Source organism: Protopterus annectens, chromosome 4.part0, assembly GCF_019279795.1.
Source record: "Protopterus annectens isolate FY-2018-M chromosome 4.part0, PAN1.0, whole genome shotgun sequence".
In the NCBI taxonomy this organism is placed as follows: domain Eukaryota; kingdom Metazoa; phylum Chordata; order Ceratodontiformes; family Protopteridae; genus Protopterus; species Protopterus annectens.
The window spans coordinates 1240786373-1240807545 of NC_056733.1; positions in this window are offsets into that span (position 1 = coordinate 1240786373).

Sequence of the window (21173 nt, forward strand, 5' to 3'; positions counted from 1 at the left end):
TACGTTAGTAAATCTATATTGGATCCCAGGACTAGGATTAAAAACAGTTAAACAGCATTTTGAAGAGATAATTCATTTAACTAAGGGTAGCCTGATATTGGCAGGAGACTTCAACTGTATAATGAATGAAAAAGATACAGATTCTAAATCCAAAAGAAGAAAACAACCCATCTCTAAAGCACTATCAAAATTTATAGATACATTGTATTTAAAAGATATAAATGAATTTGCAGAACCAGACTCACTAATCTTCACATTTTACTCTCATAGATATAAAACTAACTCTAGAATTGATAGAATATATGTTGCCAATGACCTAATAACAATAATTGACAAAGTCAAAATCATAAATTGTCCTTTATCTGATCATAATGCCATAGTCTTTGAGATAGAGCTTACACCATTTTATTCAAATCCCATTACTAGGATACCTTCCTATATCACAAAATTGAGAGATTTCAAAGAATTTTATGAAGAAACAATCAAAACTTTCTAGAAATAAATTACACAGAAGATATTTCAGAAATATATGTCTGGGATTCATTAAAAGCAGTTACATATGGGAAGATATTATTCTGGTACATAAATAAAAGGAAGTTATGGAATAAAGATATGCTAGACTTACAAAACAAAGCAGATAAATTGAAACTGGAAATACAAAGGGTAATGCTACTCAAGTTCAAGACCTTACACAAATCAATAAGAAGTATACAGAATTGCTACACCATAAGATTATGATTAACTTAGAAAAGATAAAAATAAACTCATACTCTACTAATTCAGCACACCTGAGATACTTAACTAATAGAACAAAAAAATAATTAAATCTAAGCAAATAAAAGAAATATTTATTCCCAATACTAACAAAAGAGTTACGAACTAAATGATATTTTAGAAGCATTCAGACTCCAATTTAACATTGATAATTCCATAAATACTCAAGATACACCTACTAAGGATATAAAAAAACTTAGAAAACAATATTCATATTAAATTAACACAAGAACAAATAGACATTATAAACAAACCAATCAATATGACAGAATTAAAATCACAAATTAAAAAGCTCAAGACAAATAAAGCACCTGGCCCAGACAATATGCTACCAGAAATGTATAAATTAATACCCAATCAAGCCATATCTTTATTATTAAAAGTATATGATATAGCCAATAAAGATTTGAATATACCACCCTCTTGGAAATATCCATTGATATCCCCAATTATCAAACCAGATAAAGATGAAAAACAGTGTTCCTCATATAGGCCAATATCATTACTCAATATAGACTACAAGATGTTTATGGCTATATGCAGATAGGATCAAACACTTACTTCCTTTCTTAATTCACAAAGATCAAACAGGTTTTATTAAAGGAAGAAATACTTCAGATAATATTAAAAGAATACTAACATTAATAGATTATAGCAAACATAAAGTCCTAAATTTAAATGTAATCTCATTAGATATTAATAAAGCTTTTGATTTGGTTAACTGGAACTTTCTTTCACTAGTTTTAAAAGAATATAACTTTCCTTCTAATTTTAATAATCTTATCCAAATACTATATGAAAAATCTACTGCATATGTTAAACTGGGATCATATAGATCAGGCCCTATAACAATATAAAAGGGAACTAAACAAGGTTGCCCTTTATCACCATTGTTATTTGCATTACTCATAGAACCCTTTGCAAATCAAATCAGATCAAACAATAACATAAAGGGCATTTGTATTAATAAAATGTTAAACCTTAAAATCCAACTCTTTGCTGATGACATACTATTAACTCTCTCAGATGCAAATGAGTCTTTGAATGCTCTATTTAACTCCATGAATAAATTTCAAAATATTTCAGGCTTAAAATTTAATGAAAACAAAACTAAAATTATACCCTGTAATTGTAAAAAAAATAATATAAACAAAATATTTTCCAAATATATAGTAACAGAAAGTAAATTATTATATCTGGGAATAAATCTACTCAATGAATTAACAGATTCTCTAATATTTAACTATAATAAAATACTAGACAAAATAGAACAAACAATTGGTTACTGGAATAAATATATCTTTTCAACAGCAGACAGATTATATCTTATTAAAATAAACATATTTCCCAAAATATTATACTTAATACAAAATTTTTCATTGCCACCTCCCAAATATATTATTCAAAGATACAATAAACTAATTTTAAATTTTCTATGGTTTCCAAATAAACCCCATATAGCCTTAAATAAACATTTGCCAGATTAGGAAGATGGTGGAATTAATTTATCGGATATTGATTTATATATTACCTCATCTGTTCAGGGGCGGCTCGTGGCATAGGGCTGCCGGACTGCAGCCCCCTCAAAAATAAAAAAGAAAAAAGAAAAACAAATGAAAAATAAAAAAAAATATTTTTTTTAATTTCGCGGACTTCGCGCATGCGCATAGACCGAGTCCCGACTTATCGGTCTATCGCATGCTCAAGGCAGCCGGCCGTCCCATAGAGGGACACAAGGAGGCGATCTGTGCACTTTACAGTGCACAGACCCGCCAGGAGTATAGGGCGTCCGGACTGCAAGAGGAGCAGCAGGGACTCGGGACAGAGCCTTAGGGATCTCGTCGTCGGGAAGGAGCATTGGGATCTGTGGGTCTTCAGTATCTGGGAAGGATGTATGTACGGACGTTCTGGATGTATTCATTCAGGTAAGGTGCCTTTTTATAGAGTTTGTGCTTTTTAATTTACAATGTGTGTGTATGGTGCTTGTGCTTTACTGGAGAGTGTGTGTGTATGGTGCTTGTGCTTTACTGGAGAGTGTGTGTGTATGGTGCTTGTGCTTTACTGGAGAGTGTGTGTATGGTGCTTGTGCTTCACTGGAGAGTGTGTGTGTATAGTGTATGGTGCTTGTGCTTTACTGGAGAGTGTGTGTGTGGTGTGCTGTGCTTTACTGGAGAGTGTGTGTGTATGGTGCTTGTGCTTTACTGGAGAGTGTGTGTGTGTGTATGGTGCTTGCTTTTTACTGGAGAGTGTGGAGTGTGTGGTGTGTGTGTGTGTGTGTGTGTGTGTGTGTGTGTGTGTGTGTGTGTGTGTGTGTGTGTGTGTGTGTGTGTGTGTGTGTGTGTGTGTGTGTGTGTGTGTGTGTGTGTGTGTGTGTGTGTGTGTGTGTGTGTGTGTGTGTGTGTGTGTGTGTGTGTGTGTGTGTGTGTGTGTGTGTGTGTGTGTGTGTGTGTGTGTGAAAATGCCCCAGGTGCTTATGGTGGTGTGGTAGGGAATGCCTCAGGCTTGAACCCTGTACCCTGTATGCAGGTGTTAAAGACTTGAGTTCCCTACCCACCACCATTTGTAAAAAAAATTCAGATTTTTACCTCATATTCGATCTGATCTGTTCCTCATAATATCTGTGGTTTGTAAATGCTGCAATGCTTGATATTTGATGGTGTAGTAGTAGCATTGTTGCCTCACAGCTGCAGGTTCTTGGGTTTGATTCTTGGCTGGGGTTCCTTCTTTGTGGGGTCTGTATCTTCTCCCTGTGCTTGTGGGGGTTTGCTTTTGTGCCCTCCCATGTTACAAAGACATGTCTGCATTATTTCTTCCTGGGCCTCTGCTGAAAATTGTTTATTTGTTCCAAGTCAGACTGTCCTGATTAAAAAATGTTAAATAAAATTGATAGGCATTTGAATTTCAGACTTAAGGGTTTCTGAATGTTTAATTCCTTGCGTATTTGATGGTGCAGTGGTAGTATTGTTGCCTCACAGCTATAGGTTTTCTGGTTTGATTCTTGGTTGGGGTGGCTTTTGTGTGGAGTCTGCATCTCCTCCATGTGTTTGTGTGGATTTGCTCTGGTGCCCTGCCATTTTACAAAGACGTGTCTGCAGTTTTAATCCCTGCTGAAAATTGGTTTTGTTCTGTCCGCAGTAAAATTGACAGGCATTTGAATTTCAGACTTCAGGTTTCTGAATGTTTAATTCCTTGCATAATTGATGGTGCGGTGGTAGTATTGTTGCCTCACAGCTATAGGTTTTCTGGTTTGATTCTTGGTTGGGGTGGCTTCTGTTTGGAGTCTGCATCTCCTGCCTGTGTTTGTGTGGATTTGCTCTGGTGCCCTGCCATTTTACAAAGATGTGTCTGCAGTTTTAATCCCTCGTCTCTGCTGAAAATTGTTTTGTTCTGTCCGCAGTAAAATTGACAGGCATTTGAATTTCAGACTTCAGGTTTCTGAATGTTTAATTCCTTGTATAATTGATGGTGCAGTGATAGTATTGTTACCTCACAACTATAGGTTTTCTGGTTTGATTCTTGGTTGGGGTGGCTTCTGTCTGCATCTCCTCCCTGTATTTGTGTGGATTTGCTCTGGTGCCCTGCCATTTTACAAAGACGTGTCTGCAGTATTAATCCCTGCATCTCTGCTGAAAATTGTTTTTGTTCTGTCCGCAGTAAAATTGACAGGCATTTGAATTTCAGACTTCAGGTTTCTGAATGTTTAATTCCTTGCAGATTTGATGGTGCAGTGGTAGTATTGTTGCCTCACAGCTATAGGTTTTCTGGTTTGATTCTTGGTTGGGGTGGCTTCTGTTTGGAGTCTGCATCTCCTGCCTGTGTTTGTGTGGATTTGCTCTGGTGCCCTGCCATTTTACAAAGATGTGTCTGCAGTTTTAATCCCTGCGTCTCTGCTGAAAATTGTTTTTGTTCTGTCCGCAGTAAAATTGACAGGCATTTGAATTTCAGACTTCAGGTTTCTGAATGTTTAATTCCTTGTATAATTGATGGTGCAGTGATAGTATTGTTACCTCACAACTATAGGTTTTCTGGTTTGATTCTTGGTTGGGGTGGCTTCTGTCTGCATCTCCTCCCTGTATTTGTGTGGATTTGCTCTGGTGTCCTGCCATTTTACAAGGACGTGTCTGCAGTATTAATCCCTGCATCTCTGCTGAAAATTGTTTTTGTTCTGTCCGCAGTAAAATTGACAGGCATTTGAATTTCAGACTTCAGGTTTCTGAATGTTTAATTCCTTGCAGATTTGATGGTGCAGTGGTAGTATTGTTGCCTCACAGCTATAGGTTTTCTGGTTTGATTCTTGGTTGGGGTGGCTTCTGTGTGGAGTCTGCATCTCCTCTCTGTGTTTGTGTGGATTTGCTCTGATGCCCTGCCATTTTACAAAGACGTGTCTGCAGTATTAATCCCTCGTCTCTGCTGAAAATTGTTTTGTTCTGTCCAGTAAAATTGACCGGCATTTGAATTTCAAACTTCATGTTCTTCAGAATATATAGTAGCACAACCTTTTTTCTAGCAATTTTCTAAGTTTATAAGATGAATATTTTAAATTTGTCCCTATTTTTGGGACTGTATTCCCCATTATTGGCTTCGTCCAGGTTTTGTGCTAAGGTTGACAGCTATGGCAGAACTGAATTCACTAAATATGGACTGTAGAATTGTGCATATTTACTGATAAAGGTGCACTGTAGAATTGTGCATATTTACTGATAATGGTGGACTGTAGAATTGTGCATATTTACTAATAATGGTGGACTGTGGAATTGTGCATATTTACTAATAATGGTGGACTGTAGAATTGTGTATATTTACTAATAATGGTGGACTGTGGAAGTCTGAGTAGACTTTTTATGATAAATGTTCTCAACTGGGCAGTTTTGCCATTATGGGTGCATATGTTTTGTTTCATTGCTTACTGGAAAAATGTTCAAAACAAATTTAAAACACCCTCTAACAAGTGTACTGTATTGTACAAGGAATATAATTTTTAGTACAATGAGGAAGGTGTATCAAAGAGCACATGTATGTTTCATATGCAAGGGGCCTATGATTGAAAACAGCCCAAAATTAATCTTTATCTGCCACTGGCAAAATGTATTTTCTTTGAATGTGGGTTTCAATGCTGTTTCAATGAATGTGAGTTTCAAGGGCAGAGAAGTTTTAATGCTAAGTTTTCATTGTGAGACTGCATTGCTTTGTTTAACAGATGACTTAATGTTTGTGCTGTAAAATACAAAATAAAACTTTCAAATGAAGTCCAATCATTGAAGTAAAGCAGTATGCACATTAGTGTTTATGGTAAATGGAGTGAAATAGCCAAGTAATGGTTAATTGGAATGGCTGCAGAGGCTCCAGTTCAACCATTATTTTGTCAGGGGGAGGGCAGCAAACTCAGACAGGCCCAGCTGAACTATACCTCCCAACTGTCCAGATTTTCAAAGAATGAATAGATTTTTGCTTCTTATTTTTGGTTTGTTGTTCATAAAATTTGTAGTTTTAATTCCTAAATGATTTGCCAGAAGTCACTAAATAATAAGTTTCAGACTTCATAACCTTCATAAAATGCATGTTAAAGTAAGAGCCGTTCTATCAACTGTCTCAATTTATACAAGAGCAATTTTAGTACTGTTTATATGTGCCCCAATATATTTGGCCTTGTTCAGATTTACTGCATTAACAGGTTGAGAGGTACATGCAAATAAATTGCTTTATAGAATTAGGCATAGCCAACCTCTCAACTGTCCCCAATTTTTGGCTCAAAATGTTGCTCTTCCCCTAATAATCCCTCCATAAAATAGCAATTTTGGAAGAAAACATGGAGGGTTTACAATTAAGAAATAACTGTAATAATCAAAGTTATAGATTACTTGAAATGCATGTAGATTCTTTTATTTTGTCAGCTGCTCAAGGTAGCAGCACTAATATTAAAGTGTCCCTTCTTTGACAGGTAGAAGCTGTATTGTGTGTCTATTTTATATTTTTGCATCACATTTTTGGTCCATTTTCATAAAATTGTGTTTTTTGGCAAATTAGTGACAAATCACTAAAGACTGAAGTTAGAAAATGACAGACATTTGAGTTTCAGATTTTATACACTTCAGAAAATTCATACTAATGCAAGACCTATTCTATTATCTTTCTAAGTTTATTAGAGCAATATTTAAAAATTGTCCTTATTGTTGTGCCTTTGTCCCACTTCTGTGTATGGCTTTGTCCAGATTTCTTGCTCTTGAAGTTGAGAGGTATGACAAATGTGTCAGGGCCATCACAGTCAGCCAGAGAGATTTCAAACTGTGACATGCTTGTTGCACCCCACTGCCCCAGGTAGTGACTCTGGATGTGTCCAAGCAAGGCAAGGAGTAGTTGTATGTACCTTGGATGGGAGGACGCACTGCATAAGTACTACAGTGGCTTTTCATCTGTCCTTGATTTTGCAGAATGGTCTGGTTTCTGTCATATTTTGTACTGTTGATTTATGCTTATTACTCAAAGTGCCTGTTGCTCTGTGTTTAAGTAGCAATGCTTTAATGACCATAAGGTAAGCTTGTCTGACATCGTAAGATGCAAGTAAGCTTTAATAAGCATACTGTTAAAGAATTTCCAACATTGAAAGCCTTTCTGTTGTTGCCATGCAGAGAATACTTGACTAGATAATGTATAAGCCTTGGGTATTAAAGGACAGGATTCCATTATTTTAAAAAGCTCATTACACTTGTTGGAGACTTCCAGTCATCTCTACAGGCTTTACCCGTAAACTAAACAGAATGCCAATCATGTGTGGTCCATAACCTGTACAGTAATCCTTTAAGCAATGTATCTTGAGCTTGTTTCTTGTTTGCTTTTCATCTTTTACTTTTATCATGTTTTCCCCATGAAACAAGTTGTCAGGCAGCAGGTCTTTTTGGATAAGAAACATTTTACAAGTGGGGGCAGCACATAGATTTCTACTTTCAGCAAGTTGCATGGTACTTTAATAAAGCTGAATATATTATAATTAGAACTGCAGTGCAAGGAGAAGTGGTTTGAGTTGAGTGCTTCTGGTTTTCTTATACTTGATTTTGACTGGCATTCCAGTAATGTATTTAAAAAGTAATTTATTTTTCATGCCTCACAACCTTTTGTTTCCATCTAGATATTAAGTAAGCTGTCATGCAGCCAATGCATTGAAATATTTTTATTCTTCTACACTTATTTTTGTCTTGATTGGACTTTCATAATGATGGTTTGCCACCCAGGGCAGCGTATTTAATTAAAGTTAGTTTTTTTGTGGTTTTGTGCATAGCTCCTCCCCTTTATGGTTGACCACACCCCTTCCCTTTGACCCCGCCCATTCAGCGTCTCCTGCAGCCCCCCTGTGATTTGAAGTCACCAGCCGCCACTGCATCTGTTATTAAAAACATAACACTATGGTTAAATAATTCATACACACCTATATGGAAACAAGCCCATGAGCAGATTTACATAGAAATCAATTATAATCACATACAAGACAACTTAACAGTAATACCATCACCCCTTATATGGATGTTAAAAGATTATTTTTAGGAAAGAAATAATATTAATAAATTGCCATCAAACTATGTAAGCTCTACACTTTCAGTGTTCAGAACATATATAAACAAAATACCAAATATTAATTCTTGGATTTTTCTTATTTTCCTATAGCTTTTACACCAAATATTCTAGATACATTCCAAATATCTAAAATAAATATACTTAAAGAAGAAACATTACTCTTTTGGCATCAACTTATAGAGAAAGGGAAAATTCTAACAAAGGAACAGATAATTTATAATTATAATATAAATAAAGACAATTGGCTGTTTTTACAAAATCTAAGGCATTTTCTTATAAATAAAATAGAACAAATGCAACCTTCAGTTAGACATGAAGCTCCAAAACTCATTGAATACCTTATTCTTATCACAAAACAGCCTTATCAGGGTACAGGTTATTTGTCTAATATCTATAAAATTGTTAAAAAAACAAAAAACTATCATGAAAAATCATACTGGGATTATTATACTTTAATAAACAACCATCCTCCAGTTGAAGAAGAAAAAAGTAATATTCTAAAATCTTCCAAATTTTCTAAATTATCTAACTACTGGCAATTATTCACTTGGAGATATCTACACAGAAGTTTCTATACACCACATAGGTTAGCCAAAATGTATTCTATTGAAGATCAATTTTGGAGATGCCATACCAAGATAAAAGCAGATTGGCAGCATGTTTTTTATGAATGTATATGTCTCAATATGTACTGGAAATCCATTAATTATTTTTTTCAGACTGTTTATAATGATAATTTTCAATTAACAAAGTCTTTAATTTTATTCAACTCCTATTCCAAACTGTGTACCAAAAAAAGACACTAAAATTCTATGGTCACTATTGGCAATTTCACGTGAAATCATAACTATATACTGGAAAAATGAGGCTTCGCCTACGTTCAAGGAATTTGAGACTTTAACAACAACAGTTGCTCACATGGAAATATTAACAGTGAAGAACAGAACTAAAAGATCTACTTCTTACTATTACTCTTGGATGAAAGTACTGGAAATACTTGAAAATATCAAAGAAGATATATCATCTTATGTTTCTAACTTTATATAATATAGAATTTCAATGTTATTTGCATAGACACCAATATAAATAGTTATATAATGGTTTGAAGTTAGTAATGTTTTAGAATTGTAAATATGTTATTTATCTTTATTTCATGTAATGTTTAAGACATCTTATTTGAAATAATAAAAAAAAAATATTTAGTGAAAAAAATACTACTCAGGATAATAGAAAGCCTTTGATCTCTTCAAAAGGTCACAGTACCACAGTGTGATGGATACAGTACTACTCAGGATAAGAAAAAGCCCTGGGCCACTTCAAAAGGTCACAGAATGACAATGTGATGGATATAGTACAACTCAGGATAAGTGAAAGTCCAGGGTCTCTTCAAAAGGTCATTGTACGATAATGTGATGGATACAATACTACTCAGGATAAGAGAAAACCCAGGGTCTCTTCAAAAGGTCATTGTACGATAATGTGATGGATACAATACTACTCAGGATAAGAGAAAACCCTGGGTCTCTTCAAAAGGTCACAGGACCATAATGTGATGGATACAGTACTACTCAGGATAATAGAAATACCAGGGTCTCTTCAAAAGGTCACAGTACCTCAATGTGATGGATTCAATACTACTCAGGATAAGAGAAAACCTAGGGTCTCTTCAGAAGGTCATTGTACAATAATGTGATGGATACAATACTACTCAGCATAAGAGAAAGCCTAGGGTCTCTTCAAAAGGTCATAGTACCACAATATGATGGATACAAATAAGCAGCCTGACCTCTAGTTTTAGCTTAGGAAGTGTGGCTTTATCAAATCACTGTCAACAGAAGAAGTCTGACTTGGAACAAGACAATTTTCAGTGGATGCCCGGGGAGAAACACTCCAGATGTATGTCTTTGTAACTATTACATTTTAGCTACAGTTTTCTCCATATTAAGTTCAGAATTCAAATCAAGATATTCACTCAGAATAAAATTAAAACCATGCTTGCTCTGGAGGGCCTGTTCTGCCTATTAATTTATATGAGCATGCAATTAATATTGCTTGAGTATGTTGCATATGGTAGGCACCTGCAATGAGAGAGGTGACAGGCTAATTTTATTAGTTTTATAAGATTTTGCATTAATCTCTCAGAAACTGGTTAAATCAGACAATGAGAACAATGGTTTGAACCTCTAACTTTGTCAAGTGTTTGTGCAATGTACCTGAAAAGAGACCCGCATCATTGTCAACATTTATTGACCTCATTCAGGAGCATGAAGAGCTTTTCATCACCTCTTCCTTATCAGACTTACAAAAACATAAACAAACCTAGCTGATAATATATCACATCAAATCATATGGCCTGGAGTTACAAACTCAGACACACTGCCACAGGAATAGTAAACTTAAAGTTGGTAGATAAGGACTAGTTTATAAGCAGAGCCTTTATGGTATAGTATTTGGTCTAAGGAGTTATCAAGTATCATTGACTGATACAACTGAATATGATTGTCTCCTCATCCATCAGCATCTAGCCCGGAATTAAGCAATTCCTTATTTTTTCAGTTTTCATGAGATGGCTCATGATAGGTGTCCATTACTCACAGTCACTCATTGTCTCTTCTGAAGCATCAAGGACTATGCTCCACAATGTAAAACAACTCCTATGTTTCCATTTTACTTTTATTGTAAAGGCTTCCTCTTTCTAAATTAAAATGATTATGTAAATTGCTTACTGTAATTAATCAGTTTTTGTAGGACCATGGCTCTCAACCTCTTCCCTTCAATATCAGGGACAAATATAAAAAAATCATGACCAAAGACCCCATATCAGGGACAGTTTCTAAATATCATTTCTGAAGAATTAGAATACTGACATAATAACAGAAATTGACTTAACATACACTTCTAGAATTAAAAGAAACCAGTAGCTTTAACAATTGCCCAGTGCCAGGATTCGTCAGATCGTACATGCACTCAGGTTTCTCGGCAACAAGTACCATAATGATTCTGTCATAGCTCATGAACTATATGAAGAAAGAGATGATTGAATTCTCTGAGTATGTGTCCTAGACAGGTATGTCCCTAGCCTTGAGCCCATACTACCCTCACCTAGAATGATGCCACAGTATAAAAAAGTAATCAATTTCAATAATTGGCTTAGTTTTTGGTGTCATTCAAAAGGGATCCAGTTTCTGTCAGCCTGGGATGACATTTTATATTTTTATTTTATTTTATTTTACATTTGTTTACAGGGATAGTCCGACTGGACACATGTCCATTTACAGTGGAGGCATGGGGAGAAAAGCTCCACATTCAGTACAGAAAAACATTTAGTTGAACAAATTGATAACAATATGATCATCTATACAGAAGCAAAAAATTAACAATAGATAAAAATACAGCTTTCAATACAGAAACAGAAATTGACACTAGATAAGCATTATAACTGACTATAGAGACCGACAGAGACTACTTATAGAAATGAATTAGTGTAAGTTTAGCATGAGCTAGTATAACTATTAGAAACTCGAGCAGAAAATATAATTCAATGATACTGTAGAAAAATTACAGTAAGTTTAACTGGATATGAAGCTATCTGGGGTGGTAGGAACAGTGAAGATTAGGTAATGTATGGACATGGCATTCTGAAGAAGTCTGCTGTGGGCAGACGAAAGCGCTCATTCTCTTGTTGGAACTGTGAATTAAAGATTTTTTGTCTGTTTAGTACGGAACTTTTTATTCTAAATGTATGGACATGGCCAACAAACCTTTCTTCTTTGCCAGAGATGGTTTGCACCTGACACCACTAGGCTTTCAGCTACTGGCAAAGGCTCTTGCCTCACCCAGAGTGTCTTTTTTAGGTAAGGTCTCAAAAACAAAATTGCCACCATGAAAATTGCCAGCCATAACAAAATAACGGTTATGCTGCTAAACGCTAGGAGCTTAAACCAAAAACTGCACACCCTGGAAGCACTTCTATCACTGGAGGATATAGATGCTGCACAGTGACAGAAACCTGGTTCAAGGCCTTAGACAGTACCCCAGCCTTTCAAGGCTACAATGCCTTCCATATTCTCAGACCACAAAAATGAATATGTGAGAATCAAATGAGGCGGTGTATCTAGCTATGTTAGAGATAAATTCACCTCTCGACTTGTTAGGTTGGACAACTCCATGGAGTTACTCCATGTTCATATTAATGTGGGTAAGACCCCCATTCAAGTCATAGATAGTTATAGAACCCCCTCCATGGATCATGATGTTGACAAGGCCTACTTAACCAAACTGGAGTCAATCCGAATATTGCCAAGCACTCTGGTCATGGTGGGTTTCAATTATCCCACCATCAACTGGAAAACCTACTCTAGCCCTAACTAACTAGTACAAAATTTCCTTGACTTTGTTAACTCAAATGCCATGGAACAAATTGTTCAAACCCCAACAAGAGGAACAAACATACTAGGTCTGGTCCTCACTAACAGGACAAACAGATGCACCACCACAACTGTCCGATTCTCATTAGTTAATTCTGACCACAAATCAGTTGACTTTAAACTGGCACTAACACTCGATCTCACAAAGGGCAAAGTCAGACTAAAAAACTGTACCAAAGCAAACTATACCCTTCTAGGGGAAGGCATAAATGCATTCAAAGCCCCTCCCCCCAGCTGGAAGTGTAACTACATCAAAGCTTACACTAAAGCCCTGTACAATCACTTGAATAAGTGTATAGACTCAGCTGTTCCAGTGAGAATCAAAGCCAGAGACCCAAGTAAAAAAAGCCGCCCTGGTGGGCATCCAGCATCAATAAACTTTACAAAAAATGCAAAAAGTTGCTGCTTAAGAAAACTAAGGTGAGGTCCCAACAATGGAAAAGCACCCTCCTCAGCCTCAACAGGCAAATAAGACAACATGCCAAATCCTCTAAGAGTAACTTTGGGAAATACTTAGCAGTCATAGCCAGCGATAATCATAAGGCCTTTTACAGCTACATATGTAGCTTAAAAGGTAGGGCCCAAGCATTTGCTGTACTAGTGACTAACAGTATCACTCTGACTGACCCCGCAGAGTTAACAAACTGGCTAACGGACAGATTTGGCAAAAATTTCACTCTTTATCCCCTCCAAACTTATCATAAACCCTGCCTCCAACTTCTCCCACACTACATATCCAAAGAGCAGGTCATTAAAGCCTTTTCTAAGTAAAAAAAGAACAGCCTCTGAGAGACCAGATGGCATCCCAGGCTAAAACATGAACTAACATAGGTTCATACGTAGGTACTAGGCTATCTGCCCAAAGGCATTTATAAGCCTAGCCAGAATGTGTTGGCTTTCACAGCCCCTTAGATTAGTTCCCTGTGCCTCTGTCCAGCAGAGCCACTGAAGTGATCCCAGGGTAAATTTTCTGTTCCCCTTCCACTCATCAAGGTTTCTCTTGAAGAGTGCTAGCGAGGAGCTCTGCCTAATGTAGATTGGAATCTTGTTCCAAAGCATGGGAAGTCTCTGGGACAGGAATATATCCCTCCAGAACATCCTGTTTATTGTTGTGGTGAGGTTTAGATCCCTAGAGCTTGTGGCTCGAAGGATAAGGTTTTCTTTAGGTGGAACATGTCCATCAATTCTGGGTTGGACATGGCCTTGTATGTCAAGCAGAGATCACCTCTGAGCAGGCGATATGCAACCAAGTACAGCTGGAGTTTTTCAGTCAAGCTGCATAGGGCATCTGTTTGAGGCCAGTGATCCTCTTGGTGAGGTACTTCTGTGGTCTTTCCAGCTGTTGCAGGTGTCTTGTAAGGTACATCCCAAACGGGGCATTGTATTCTATGATGGGTATGATGAGTAGAGGGGCACACAGAAGGATTTTCTAACCACTTGGGCAATAGGATTATCAAAGGAGAGATTACTATCTACGTGGGTCCCCAGATCCCTTATTACATTTTCCGTATTTAGGGGACTACCACCTATGTGGTAGTTTGTGGGTACTTTGTTATTTCCAAAGGGAAGAATTATGCACTTTTTGGCATTTAGCTTGAGGCCATGATTTTGACACCAGGTATCCATCTCAGTGAGACCCTTTTGGAGGATGTCTGTGTCAGCCGGTGAGTCAATTATAGCCCCTAGTTTGCAGTCATCTGCAAACGTGGTCACCATATTCCTCCTGTGCTTGTCTATAATTCTGAAAAGTATATGCCAAACAGGAGGGGTCCTAGGATTGAGCCCTGGGGAACACCACTTGTAACCAGTTTAGAGTCAGACCTAGCTCCCACAACTCTCACCATGTGGGTTCTGTCTCAATTGGCAACCCATCTTGTAACATAGGGGTTTATGTTCAGGCTGGTGAGCTTGTCTATAATACCAGACTGGGGAATGGTGTTGAAGGCCTTTGCGAGGTCTAGGTAGGCTGTGTGTACCACCTTTCCCTCACCTATAGCCTTGCTAACTGTCTCAAAGAAGTCCACCAGGTTTAGGAGGCATGATCTGCCCTTAACAAAGCCGAACTCTGTAGGGTCCAGTGTTTGGAGGTTTCCAATGTCTCTGTTAATGAGTCCTATGATGATGCGCTCCATAGCCTTGCAGACCAAGCTAGTCAGGCTTATAGGGTGATAGTTCCCAGGGTCTGTTGTGGCTCCACCTTTGTGGAGCAGAATAACCATTGCTGTGCACCACTCTGTGGGTACGTAGCCTGTGGAGAGGCTGAGTTTGAACAGTGTGTATAGGTGAGGGGTTAGTTCGTCTTTCAGCTCATGTAGGAAGCAGCCTGGGACACCGTATGGTCCCATTGATGCTGTGTTTTTTGGCTTTGGAGATGGCTATTTTAACCTGAGTATCTGTGATTTCAGGGGCTCTACATTCTTCTGGTATGGTTATGGGCCCGTTTGGGGGTGAGAGGGGGTGAAGTTTGCACTGAACCTGTCTGCCAGTATGTTGGCAATATCGGTTGGCTCAGTGTATTTTGTGCCATTCTGCACTAACTCCGAGCAGATCTCAGCATTGCTACTTAGACTCTTGAAATAGTTAAAGAATGCCTTGTGGTTATCTTTGGAGTCCTTGGCAAGCTTTCTTTCAAAGCTCGACTTGGACGATTTTATGAGGGAGCGTAGTTTCTTGCTGATACTGATCAGGGATGTCTTCCCTTCTTGGGATTTAACTCTTTTCTGAACTAGTTTCTTCCTTCTATTGTATAGCTTGTTTATGGCAGGGGTCCACCAGACTGGTTTCCTTTTTTTAGAGGAGTGAGTCTTGGTTTTGCTTGGGATATCATGATCCATGCATTCTTGTAGGTGCCCGTAGAATGCATTAGTAAAGGATTTTGCAGCTTGGATAGCGTTATCCTTTAGCATGGGGGCTTTGAAACTTTACACCTCTGTCTTAAGTAATGTGAAATTTGTTTATAAAAGTGTTTCACAATGGTTTCCTTATCCGGGGGTGGGGCAGAATGTGGATACCCAAAGTGATTTGTTTATGGTCAGATCTAACCAGCGACGGGTTGACCTCTGGTGTAGAACACCAGTCGCCCATGTTGGTGATGACCAGATCCAATATGTTGTCACCTCTGGTGGAAGTGTTGACCAGTTGTTCCAGGGTGCTTGAGTTTATAAATTCTAGGAAATTTTGGGCAAGGGAGTTAGTACTTGAGTAGTTCTCCCAGTTAATGTTTGGGTAGTTGAAATCACCCAATATTAGAGTGTTTGGTAGGACCTTTATGTTACCTAGTGTTTCCAGAAACGCAGAATGGAGGTCCTGGGACATGATGGGTGAGCTGTAGCAAGCTACAATTTGAACTGCAGTTTTGCCTGTTGTTAGTTGCACGCAGATAATCTCAAAAGCATCGTGCTGTGCCACTAACCTGGAGGTGTGGGTATCCTTGATGAATATGGATACTCCCCCACCTTTTGTATTTTGGTCCGGGTTCTGTGGCCGAAATGTATGGTATAAGTTGTAGCCTGATAGTGCTGGGGTGCTCTCTGGAGCCTTAAACCAGGTTTCTGTTACTGCACATATATCGATTGTCTCCATACTGAGGAGTGCCTTGAGTGCATGCATTTTGATGTTTAAACTTCTGGCACTGAGTAGTATTACCCTCAGATTTTTGTTACTTGTGCTATTTACGATGGTGGGTTTGTCTTTTGAGCCTTGCCTAAAAAAAGCACTATGGGGGTGGAAAGAACCTTGGCCAGTATTCAAAAGCCTAAGGGTGACAGGTGCAAGCCATCTCTAGCAAAGCAGCATGGCTTGTCTAGCATGTCATCCCAGGCAGGCAGACACTGGATCCCATTTAAATGACACCAGAAACTTAGCCAATTGTTGAAATTGATCATTTTTTCTTTATACCGTGGTATCATTCTTGGTGGGGGCGGAATGCTACTCAGGGTCATACCGGCCTGGGCTAGGTGATCAGAGAACTCTTCCATGTCTCTTTTCATGTAGTCCAGGGAGATACAGCTCAGATCATTCAAACCAACATGGACAATGACAGAGCCGTATTTGTACTTGTTCTCGAGTGACCTGAGTGCTTGTGTTATGCGGTGGATCCTGGCACCCTATAGGCAGCTAACAGTAACCTTCTCCTTATTCAGCCTAGTGAGTGGGACATCAGTGTGCCTGACTATAGAGTCACCTATTTCTAGTATGTTGGGTATGTTATTTTGCCTTGAGGGCTGTGATTGCATGGCACACTGGTTTTGTGAAGTATGTGTTTCATGGTTTGTGTTGGGGGAGTGGAGGTTGCTTGGATGTCTGCTTTGGAGGGCTCTGCTGCTTTTGCAGATTTTTATTTAGAGCCTCCGAGTATGTTTTCATGTATTTACGTGTGTTTTTTGCCGGTGCTGGTTTAATGGGTCTATGTGAGACTGGTGGTGTGATGCCAGTATTTCCCTTTTCCTCTTGACTGTCTGAGCCAGTCTTGGGTTGAGAGAGCTTAGCCTCCAGTTTGGCTGTATAATTGCATCTCTCGCATGTATTAGTGTTTGGTGGTAGGAGGAGATGGCTGTCTGTGTACATGAGGCAGTTGTAACATTGCCTCAAAATGCCCAGATTCACCAGTTGAGGTGGAGGGTACACCTGAAACTACCCTTTGGACATGCCTGGATAGGTAAAATAAACTGTTTTACTGAATGGCTGGTAAGGTCGAATAGAGAGCCTTGTCCTTCTGTAGTGCTAAGGTTTATAAGTGCTTGCTGTGAGTTTTGAGCAAGTGCCGAGCTGAGAAATGAATAGCTTGAGTGCTTAAGTTGAAAGTTTGTCTAGTTCCAAGGGGAAACATTGAAGAGGAGACTTTGTGGAGCGGGAATAGTTATACCCCAGCTAACTGCGCAAAACCGGGCAAATGCGTTTTTTATAACAGGGGAATGAACGAGATAGAAATTAGCCCAAAATAGCCAATAAACTACTACTTTCTGGGCTGAAACCACTCCTCCAAGGACAGATAGGCTGCTCAAAGCTCCCCTCTTGCACAGGTGGACAGAGAAACTTCCTTCTATCCAAGTAAGGTATGGACAAACACAGAGATTTGTAACACAGCCCTGAATTCAGCACCAACCTGAAAACTGGACTATACTAGCTTAGAAAGGTGGGAAACAAGTATATATATATATTTTTCAGAAAATAAAGCAGATACAATAAAAAAAACACTTTAAATGTGCATAAAAAAGATGCTTATTGTTATATATCTCAGTTCAGAGTTGTAGTCAATGCCCCTAGTAATAAAGTAGGAAGAAACACAAATACAGTAAATGCAGATGAATAAAGTGCAATATATATATATATATATATATATATATATATGTATGTATGTATATATATATATATATATATATATATATATATATATATATATATATATATGTATATATATATATATATATATATATATATATATATATATATATATGTGTATATATATATATATATATATATGTATATATATATATATATATATATATATATATATATATATATATATATATATATACATATAAAACAATAGAAAACAAACAATCTGATTTAAACAAGTTACCCAATTAACCAGAAAAAAACTCAAAACTGAGCCCTGTCCCAGCAGTCTTCAATCAGACAAGTTCTAACTGCACACTCCCGCTACTAGGGTGCAGGGGAACCTTCTCCAAAAAAGATGGCCTGGATCAATGCTCAAGTTATACAAACAAAGCTAAATTCAGCAGGCCTGAATCTGGTCCTATGCTACTGCAACAAGGCGCACCAATTTCAGAAAGAAACAGTTCGAATAAGCAGGTACAATAAACATGTGACCAGAAATTCCCAGCTCAGAAGGACAGAATCCCACAAGAGTGCAGACCACAAACCTTCTTAATGTAGAATAACTGGCCTGAAGCCCAAGTGTTTAAACCAGAACTAATACACTTTTAGAATGGCAGACACTGAGCTTTCAATCAGCAATTCCCAGCTTAGAAGGATGTAAGCTACCTGTCCTGCCACAACAGTGCAGACCACAAACTTTCTTAATGTAAAACAACTGGTATGAAACCCAAGTGCTTAAACCAAAAGACTTAGACTAACAGCTACAATTTAATCAGGCTACTACCAAGCAGTAATAAATGCAGCAAAATAAATAAAATTGAGTACTTTTAAGAAGAGGCAAAAGCAAAATAAATTAGGAGGAAACACAAATACAGTAAAAGCAGATGAATAAAGTGCAGATTTTTTTTATATTAGTAAAGTGCAAGGAGAGAGGAAGGAAGAGCCTAAGTGGGTTGGCGTTCTCAGATCTTCTCTCTGTATTAAGTAGAGTGAACACTAGACTCAGAATATGATCTCACTGAATTCGGATAAGTGAGCAAATGAGATGGACTCAGGAAGAGTGTTCAAATACAGACTTACAGGTGGGGCGGGCAGTTCCAGAGCCATCAACCCTAACACCAAAACAAGAACAGGGAGGATGGGTGGGGCAAACAAGAAGAAGAATAAGTATAGTTGTACATATTACAGAGATATTAAATCAAAATGCAGACAAAAAATGAGAATAAACACTTATCTTTTCTCAATATCACAGCTGGCAGTAGGTCAATCTCTCTGCAGCAGCCTGAGCAGCAGGTATATCTGATTTAAAACACAGGACAGAAACCAAACAATACAGATGCAGGAATACTTTGGCCGGATGAAACCAGTTCTGAAAACGTACTGCCACTAAGAAAACAGACAAGACTTCCAGACAAAGGATTTCACTATAACTGAGGTCAACAGTGAGAGATATACAGCTATAATGCACAAGAAGAAGAATAAGTACAGTTGTACAGATTACAGAGATATTAAATCAAAATGCAGACAGAAAATGAGAATAAACACTTATCTTTTCTCAATGTCACAGCTGGAAGTAGGCCAATCTCTCTGCAGCAGCCTGAGCAACAGGTATATCTGACAGCAACAGTTATTCCCCTACACAAAGGTGGCTTAGTAACAGACCCAGGGAATTATAGACCCATAAGTCTGACCAGCCTTATCTGTAAAGCCATGGAATGTATCATCATGGACCTCATAAAAAACACATAGGCAATCTCCAAACCCTGGATCTGACCCACTCTGTCTTCAACAAGAGCAGATCCTGCCTGTCAAACCTGGTGTATTTCTTAAAAAATGTGACCAGGGCCATTGGCGAGGGCAAATCTGTGCATGCAGCATACCATGACTTGGCAAAGGCCTTTGACACCATCTCACACTGAGGCATTACTGTAAACTTAGCAAACTGAATGTACACCTCTCAGACGTTCAGCCCAAACCTAAGGGGCTATGAATGACCAAGTTTGTGGATGACTGCAAACTAGGTGCAATTATTGAATCCCCAAATGATTTCAGTGTACTCAGGAGGGTCTTATGCAGACCACCAACTGGTCTCAAACTGAATGCAAAGGAATGCATCATCATTCCCTTTGGTAAAAAAAATGTCCCTTCACACTATCAAATTAACAGCATACCCTATAGAACCTACAAAGTGGTAAGAGATCTGGGATCACAAGTAGACTGCGATCTTAACTTTGACCACCATGTGACTACTGTAGTAGAACAGGCTTTCTACGTAGCACACTTGATTAGCAAAGGCATCACCTTTAGAGTAAAGAAGGCTATAACCTCTCAATACCTATCACTGATCAGGCCCATAATTGAGTATAACGCCCCTTTTGGCATGTACTGCACATAGCACATGCAGCAATGGGAGAGACCTCAGAGGTTTCTAACTAACAAGATCAACTGCCTGCAGCACATGCCATTCATAGACAGAGTAAAGTCCCTGTCACTATATGCAGTATTGCATAGACTTCTTAAGGGAGACTTATGCCTGGCTTACAGAGCAATCTCCGACCCAAACCGAATGAAATTGCTGCACATCTGTAAATCAAATGGGACTAGAGTTACCTATTCCAGGGACCTAAATATGGCCTGTGACATGAGTAGGACATGCTGGAGGGACAGATTTGTCTCCCAGTGACTGACGCATCTTTGAAACAGGCTACCAATTCATGTGAAGCAGAGCACGTCTATGACATTGTTCAAAAGGAACCTTGAGGAGTGGATGGGGCACCATAAATTCTTAAAAGGGATAGCGCCCACAACCCTCCTAAACATGGGCAGTCATTAATAAATACAATCCTGGGTATTGACTAGAGTATCTATGGTATAAGATTGGGATGAAATGGCTAGGCTTGAAATTACCTCTGCGTCTATAGCCTAGTAACCTCTGATGATCCTATTCACAGTGATGCAGTTTATGAGGGTTGGACTAAAACTTGAGCCAAAATATGTGATGTCCTTGACAATCAGGTATAGATGAAAGGTATGGAACATGCACATCTGTAAACCTGGTTTACATTT